Source organism: Solanum pennellii, chromosome 9 (assembly GCF_001406875.1).
Source record: "Solanum pennellii chromosome 9, SPENNV200".
Classification (NCBI taxonomy): Eukaryota; Viridiplantae; Streptophyta; class Magnoliopsida; order Solanales; family Solanaceae; genus Solanum; species Solanum pennellii.
Genome location: NC_028645.1, coordinates 18007310 through 18016516, shown reverse-complemented (window position 1 = coordinate 18016516; position 9207 = coordinate 18007310). Strand labels below are relative to the sequence as shown.

At 31.9% G+C, this 9207-nt stretch overlaps 1 pseudogene; it reads right to left on the bottom strand.

Annotated features, from left to right (window-relative positions):
• Window positions 1-1715: 1715 nt before the first annotated feature.
• LOC114074017 lies at window positions 1716-8758 on the bottom strand (annotated as a pseudogene).
• Between the last annotated feature and the right edge of the window lie 449 nt (window positions 8759-9207).

Sequence of the window (9207 nt, the reverse complement as noted above, 5' to 3'; positions counted from 1 at the left end):
GGTCAAAGTTAAAATTTGAAGCCAAGTTTAGTGTCCAATATATTTATTATGCCTTTTAAAAAATACTCTTTAAAATAAACTTAAGTAAAAATTACATTATAAATTTAAAAACTATTAAATTAAACTTAGAAAAATAAAAAAAAATATTCATATTTTCGTAATTAAAAAAATCAAAATAACTAAAAAAAAGTCAATCATTTTTTGAAATAGCTAGATGTGTCATCCCGTTTATCCATCCCGTTCCATTCCGGTCCGGTCCGGTTCCATCCTGGTATATAGTGGGACGGGATGGAACCGAGTATCCGTTCCGGTAATTCTGATCCAGTTCATCCTGATACCGGTCAATTTGTCCCGATGCGGTCCGGTACCGGTTCGTGCCGGTCCAGTGGTTTCGTTCCGATCCATTGCCCAGTAGTAACGATGCATATAGAACTCCTCTTGTCCACCTCAAGCAATAAATATACTATATGGGATTAAAGGAATGAAAGATGTTTTGAAGAGAAAAGAGAAACGCTTTATACTTTCAAATGTAAATGTATTCACAATTTGTACTATTGTATGAAATTAAATTTCATTCTTTGTATGACAAACTTGTTGATCTTGTTAGAATCTTAGGATATATTCTATTACAAGTCCAGATTCATATTATACATCATTCTTATACTATTTATCAATAAAAATTTGTCAAATAAGTGATTTTAATTACATTTATGATCTTTGACATATCTCATATTTTACATCTTTGAAACTAAGCAATGAAGAGGAAACTCATAGACTCATGATGCTATTAACAGCTGGTTAGGGAGGAGGAGGAGGTAAAAATTTCAACCACATCCGGAGAATCATAGACTCATGATGCTATTAAGGTTTTCGACAACACATGTTATAACATTAGCTATTTTAAAAGTAAAATTTGTTGAATTGTAGAGTAATCTTACATTTCACGCTCACTTTCGAATGTTATAAAGTGTATCTATTTTCACATGCAATGTAAAATATAATTTATTTGAACCCAAAAATTAAAATAGAGAACAAACTGTAATATAAATATATAATTTTACCCCATATACATGTCAAAATAAACAATGGAAGTACTATTCAAAAGTTAAAAAATTTCAAAGAAAACTAATAAACTAAAATCTAAATAACTGCTTTTCTTATTCTTATTTCCTGTATTCATAACTGCTTTTCTTTTCTTATTTCCTGTATTCTCAAAGCTCCAAATCTCACTAACTAGGATGGTGTTATTGGAATAGAGTTGAAGCTGCTTTTATCAACTCCTGAATGGAAGAGTTATAATTCATCGACACACACTTTAGCATGTACATAATATATCAATGATAGAATAAAAACCGAATAGTTCTTTACCGTAAATGATGTGGTATAAGAACATTTAGTGTTCTCTATAAATCCTTGATAATGTTCTGGATATAGTTGAAACTGCTGATAAAATTTAAAAGAAATTTGTTAGTTGATCAAGAAGAAGGTATATGAAAAGTAATCCTACTGACATAAGTTATTATACAAAAAATAACCATGAATGAGCCTCGTTAGATATTGTTATACCATTTTGCTCGGCTTCAGCATTATAATTTGAACTACACATAAAATTTTAGAATTTATAACAAAAATAACTCGCAATAGAAATAATATTTATTGTGTAAAGTGAAGTACCTTGTTTCCTTTCTCTTAAATTTTATACTTTTCATTTGCCTTTATTGCTTCTGAGAAGTAACTTTTTTGGTCTTTTGAATAACTTCTAGAGCACATTTCATTCTCAAAGATCTTGGACGCCCTTTAGTTGCTACTGGAGGGTCAATCAGAGTAGTATCTTTGACTTTATTCACATGATATTATTTTACTATATTTTTCACTACCTTAAACACCTGATACAACACAATCTTTCTCTGATTCATAAGGAAGTTCATCAAGTTCTTCACACAATCGCAAGGATCTTTTATGTGCAAATTGATAATGTTTTTCAAACTCTGTAGCTCGTTCGCATAGCCAATAGAATGTATCATAATGTTATTAAACCATAAGGTAGAAGATTTCATATTTTTTGTTTCATTTGGAGGATCATTAGCTCTTTCTTTGGTTGGATTTTTACTCCATCGATCTAATAAATAATATGTCGGAAGTGAGTGAATCTTCTTTATAAATACCATTAATGTTAGAACAAATGAACAAGAATGATAAAAATACAATGAATCCAAAACAATACTTGCTTGGCTTAGAGGCACGTTAATACGTTTCTTGAAGATAGTTGGAGTCTCTCCCACGAGCAATCGGAAGAATAAATAACAACTCTATCTTCGGGATTTAACTAATCCACAAAACAAGTAGCACTCAAGAATGTTGTTCTTCTATTCTTGAATTGGTGATTTCACCTTTTGATTAATGTCTCACAAGTATTTTTCAAGGAAAAGTAGTTTTTTGAATGTTTATCTTTTTCAACCAAAAGAAACTCAATTTATAGGATAAAAGTTTTGTAAAAGAATTTTAATTAACAGAATTTATAATAGGTTCATGAATTGAAACTAAAAGTTATCTTTCAAAATTCATAATGCAGAGCCTCCTTCAAAAATCCTATAACGTAGAATTAAAACAAAGAAGAATGTTACAACTCACATTCATTATTTTGTTATTTTCAAAAATTTTAATGGATGAATTTTGTTTCAAAATTAATTCAAACACTAAACAATGGTGTCTTTTGGACTTGAACCATTAGCTAGTTAAGGCTTTCTAAATCATTGTCTACTTAGTAAACAAATCTTGAACTAAGTGGTTCATTGAATGAAATAGAAAAATACTCCACGCACATTAATATGTTCCAATGAAATGGAAATCCTTTGACACCTTACGGCCATGTGTCTTGAATCCTTTTAACCAAGTGCTTTAAGACTTTCTTATTGAAATCTTATTGAAGCGCCCTCCACTTCGCACTTAGTGAGGTGAATTCATCAAGAGTAACTTTGCATACTCCGACCAAATAGTCTATGAACTTCATTAAGAGAAAGTAATCTCATCCCCCTTTACACACTACAACAAAAACAACTTTTAGCGGCATTAAATATTGACATTAGTAAAGAGTGATAAAGCTTTTACCAGTATTAGTTAAGTGTTATTAGAACTAATGTCACTAAAGGCTTTAGAGACATATACAAAGAGTATCAATTGCCGCTAAAAATACATATTTAGCGGTAATTAAGAATTAATTGCCGCTAATGATCATTTTTGTTGTAGAGACAACAAAGTATCTGTAAATCTATCAAGAGTATTTCTACACACTCCAATCGAAATCGGTTTATAGACTTATTAAGAGAATATAATCTCATCCTTCTCTTCAGTAGGAATATCGAAAAATTTTATCAAGATTTTTCTTACTAACTCCAATATCGGTCTTATAAATTTATTAAGAGAATAGAATCTCAATCATGCACATTTGCTTATTTCATTTTATTTTGAAAATGGGAATTTTATTATGTGCTTCACAATTGTAACTTTATTTGTTTTTCCCTTTGAACCCAAGATTACATCATTAGGTAGGGTTACCATAAAGAACAATTAATTTACAGCAGGCTTTATCCCCTTACCATTACATGTTTCCACCACTAACTCTTTGCCTAATCCTTTAGACAAAGGATCCGTTAAATTAAATCTGGACTTCACATATTGAAATGATATCACGCCTTCCTCTAATAATCTTCTCACATGATTGTGTTTGAGACAAACTTGTCTCGACTTGCCATTATAGTAATCACTTGAAGCCCGAAATATAGCAACTTGATTATCAGAATAAATAGTTAAAGGTGGTACTGGCTTACTCCACAAAGGAATATCTATCAGCATAGACCGTAGCCAATCAACTCCTTCTCCATCAGAAAACATAGCTATAAATTCTGAATCCATGGTTGAATGAGTAATACATGTCTGCTTCTTTGATTTATAAGAAATCACTGCTCCAGCCAAAGTGAAAATCGAAGTAGTAATAGATTTAGAGTCATTCGGATCAGAATTCCAAGTACCATTGCTATAGCCTTCAAGAAGAGGTGGAAATGTAGAATAATGTAGACCAATATTAATTGTACCCTTCAGGTATCTTAAAATAGAATTAAGGCATTCCAATGTGCAACTCCATGATTACTAGTAAACTTGCTCAAAGTTCCTACTGGGTAACCAATATCAGGCTTAGTACAATGCATGGCATACATAAGACTCCTAACAATATGAGAATATGTCAATTGATCAAGAACATCACTAGAGTTCTGCATTAGTTTGATGCTAGGATCAAATGGTGTAGGAGCAGGTTTTTCGTCAAAGTAACCAAACCCTTTTAGAACTTTCTCAATATAACTTGATTGAGTAAGAGTCAAGTCATTCGCTGATCTCATGATTTTAATGCCCAAAATTACATCAGCTTCTCCAAGATCATTCATTTCAAATTGAGAAGCTAGAAATGATTTTGTTTCCTTGACTCTTTCCATAGCAGTTCCAAAGATCAACATATAATCTACATAGATACTTATTATAACACCAGATTTTTCTTGAAAATTTTCTAAATATACAAATGTCCCCACCATTGATTGAGTAGCCATTAGAAATCATTACTCTTCTAAATTTCTCATTCCATTATTTTGGAGCTTGTTTTAATCCACAAAGAAATTTAAGAAGCTTACAAACTTTGTGTTCTTGACCAGGAACGACACATCCTTCTGGTTGTTTCATGTAAACCTCTTCATCTAGATCTCCATTCAGAAGTACAGTCTTCACATCCATTTGATGTATTACCAGACTATGAATTGCGGCTAAAGCAATCAAGAGTCGAATAGAAGTCATTCGAGCTACAGGTGCGAAGGTATCAAAATAATCAATATCTTTCAATTGGGTAAAACTTTTTGCTACCAAGCGAGCTTTATACTTCTCTAAGGTACCATGCGATTTTAATTTCTTTCTAAAGATCCATCTACAGTCAATAGACTTACATTCAAGAGGGAAGTTTGATAAAATCCATGTATTGTTTGACATAATAGAGTGCATTAAATCATCAATAGCTCCACGCCAGAGAGTAGCATCATGTGAAGTCATTGCTTCAGCATAACTTTCAAGATCCTTTTCAACTAAATAGACTTGAAAATTTGGTCCAAAGTCTCTTGGTTTGGCTGATCGTGCACTACGCCTTGGTTGATTTTCTTCCAAAGGTTCAACTATTTTTCTTTTAACAGTAGATATAGAAGTACTTGTATTTTGTTCCAAATATTCTTTTTTTTCTTAGGAAATATATGCTCAAAAAAGTTAGCATGCAACGATCCAATAATTGTGTGAGGGCTTGGAGTCTCAAGATTCAAAAATCTATAAGCCTTATGTTGAATGCCTTGAATTGGACCCGTTACAAACAGAAAGGACGGGGGTCACGGTATACAATGTTGTTGTATTGGGCCCTTAATTATCTGTCAATTCTGTATGTTGGGCCCAAGCCTGTTAGGGCATAGCTTAGCACTATATATAGACGCTATGGCAAACCCTATTCTGTAATTCTGTTCTTGCCTCTCCATAATAAAACTGCTCTCCCTCTTCCCCGTGGACGTAGCCAATTTATTGGTGAACCACGTAAATCTATTGTCTTGTTTTTCGCGTTTATATTTTCTCGTATTATCTCGAATTTCGCATAACACCTTACTGCTTTGTGAATAACGAATAAATACACAATCTACTCCTCTATAGCCAATCTTAGTCAAATGTTGATCTGGTAATCTAACATGAGCCAAACAACCCCATACTTTAAAAAAATTTATATTTGGATTTCGATTCTTCCAAAGTTCATGTGGAGATGAATCGTGTTTCTTGGAAGTAATTCGATTCAAAATATGACATGCAGAAAATAAGGCTTCAGCCCACAAATTTTCAGTGATACCAGATTCATAAAGCATAGAGTTAACCATTTAGATGAAAGTTCAATTCTTTCTTTCTGCTACGTCATTTTGTTGTGGTGTATAAGACAAAGTCAATTGTTTCTTAATGCCTTCTTTTTCACAAAAATCAATAAAATTTGATTTTAAATATTTTCCACCTCTGTCAGATCTAATTGATTTAATCTTCAAACTCAATTTATTTTCAACTTCTGCTTTATATGTTTTAAAAGTCTCAAATGTCTCATCTTTTGTTTCTAATGGAAAGACATATGTATACCTTGAGTAATTATCAATGAAAGTGATAAACTATCTCTTTCCATGACGTGATAAATAATCCATCTCACAAATATCAATGTGGATTAACTCCAAAAGTGTGAATATACTTTCAATAGACTTAAAAGATTTCTTTGTTATTTTACATTTACTACAAGTAATACACTTAGCAACATGTTCCTTTCCACGATTTTTAATTAATCCATTTTTCACCATAAGTTGAATGGATCTGAAATTCATATGATCAAGACGTTCATGCCATAAATCTAAAGACTCCACAACATAAGCAGAAATATTTTTATTTTCAATATTGAACTTGAACATGCCATTTATAGCATAACCTTTTCCAACAAACATGCCTTGTTTAGACAAAATAAATTTATCTGCCTTAAAATCATTTTGAAGCCATGCTTCGAAGAAGCATACCTGACACCAACTTCTTTTGAATATTAGGAACATGCAATACGTCTATCAATGTAACCATTTTTTCGGAAGTGAATTTTAGTTCAACAGTTCCTTTTCCCGCAACCTTAGCAGAGGATGAGTTTCCCCTATGCAAAACATTATTGCCCCCCCCCCCCTACCCAATAATTCATAGGTCGTTAAAGAATTTTGATTACCTGATATATGACAAGTTCTACCAGTGTCTATCAGCCATTCCACTTGATTTCTCGCTACAAATGTTTCTGCGACCATGGCCACCAGATCATCTTTTGTATTATTATTTGCCTTTTCTTTCTTCTTTTCATCTTTAAGAATTTTACAATCACATGCACAGTGACCAATTTATGACAATGATAACATTCATTCGACTTAGAATTAGAATTAGTACGCTCGAAATTTTTACTCTTCTTTGTCTTCAAAAATTTATTATTGGCAGGTTCCTTCTTGATCTTTTCTTCAACAACATGAGCTTTCATGATGGGCTCCTTCAAGAGGTTATTGTCACGGTATCGTGTCTCTTAATCAATTTGCAAATGTTGCAATAATTGTTCAAGAGTCAAATCTTTATTCTTGTGTAAGAGTTTGCTTCTGTCCTTCCAAGATGGAGGAAGTTTTGAGACTAAAGCACCAACATGAAAGTTTTTATAAAGAGCAATTACAAATATAGAAATTTTATTATCTATAAGTTGAAATTCTTGTACTTGTTCAATGATTGACTTGTCATCGACCATTTTGAACTCCATATAATTTGAAACAAGAAATTTCTTTAAACTCGATTGTTCTGCTAAATGAATAGCTTTAAGAATATCCCAAATCTCCTTAACATATTTACACTTAATATAATATTGATCATAATATTATTGGACATTCCTCCAAGAATATAATTCTTTCATAAGTAATTATCATCTTTCCATTTGGCAATTTGTTCTTTAATTAAAGTAGCCTCGTTCATTGCTACCTCATAACCATCAGCGTCACGACAAGGTTTCTCAAGAACATATGCCAAATTTAGCCGTCTTAAAATGAATTCCATCTTTCCATGCCATCTAGGAAAGTCTTTGCCATCAAATATTTCAAAATTAGGATTAGGCAAATTTGGAACACTGTTTGTTATTGATGTGGATGTCATAGAGACAAGTATCTTCAAATTGTTAGAACAAAATAAACAAGAATGATAAAAGTACAAGGAATCCAAAATAAAAGTTGCTTTGCTTAGAGGCACGTTAATACGTTTCTTGAAGATAGTTGGAGTCTCTTCCACGAGCAATCGAAAGAATAAATAACAACTCTATCTTCTGGTTTCAACTAAGCCACAAAAAAAGTAGCATTCAAGAATGTTTCTCTTTTATTCTTGAATTGGTGATTTCAACTTTTGATTAATGCCTCACTAGAGTTTTTCAAGGGAAAGTAGTTTTTTTGAATGTTTATCTTTTTCAAACAAAAGAAACTCAATTTATAGGATAAAGGTTTTGCAAGAAAAAGACTTTTAATTAATAGAATTTACTATAGGTTCATGAATTGAAAATAAAAGTAATCTTTCAAAATTCATAACATAGAGCGTCTTTCAAAATCCTATAACGCAGAATTAGAACAAAGAAGAATGTTACAACTCACAATCACTATTTTGTTATTTTCAAAACCTTTAACGGATGAATTTTTTTCAAAATTTGAACACTAACTCTTACAATTATTACATGTCTACATAGAATTCCCATGAACTCAAATTTGTGGCATGAACAAACAACTCTTTTCAATGCAAGATCCAAACTAACAATGTATGTCGGCTTTTATCATTGAAGTTGATGCACTTTATAGATATTTCTTCCGTCCTTAACCCCAATCTTTTCAGAGATAAAGTTTTGAGATTGAATAAGTTCTTCTTGAAAAATCTGAAATATCTTTCTTGTATATTCCTTCGCTGCTTCATCCTCCATAGGATACAAAGTTTTCAAGATAGGCCTTGAATATTTTGTCTTGTAATCATTCTTCCTTACTTTATCATATCTAGCGTCAATAGCCTTATCATATTGCATCACAAATATACTCATTGGAGTAATAGAATTCAAATAATCTTTAAAAAAAATTGTTCATACTCTCACTTCTTTGACTTGTTGACATGCCTGCACAAAAAGTAGTACGCACATATGCTGCTATCCATTTTTCATAGGTCGCATATGTTCTCTGCAACCAATTATTTTCTCCTAAATCATACATCTCCATAATTTCTATCCACATTGTTTCAAATTCCTCAGTAATATTTGTACCATGAATACACCAACTAAACTTGCTACTAAAATCAGCATACTGGTGATAAACATGACTTACATATTCTGGAATCTTCTTTGTTATGTGCCACATACAAAAATGATGTTTAGTATTAGGAATTACTGTTGCAGCTGCATTTGTTATGGCAGAATCTTGATCTGTTATGATTGTATGAGGTGCAACTCCGAACATTGCCTTTTGCCAAATACGAAGTAACCACTCAAAAGTGTCTTGAATTTCATCCCAAAGTAGATCACAACCAAACAAAATAGACTGCTAGTGATTGTTAACTCCGGTAAATGGAACAAAAGGC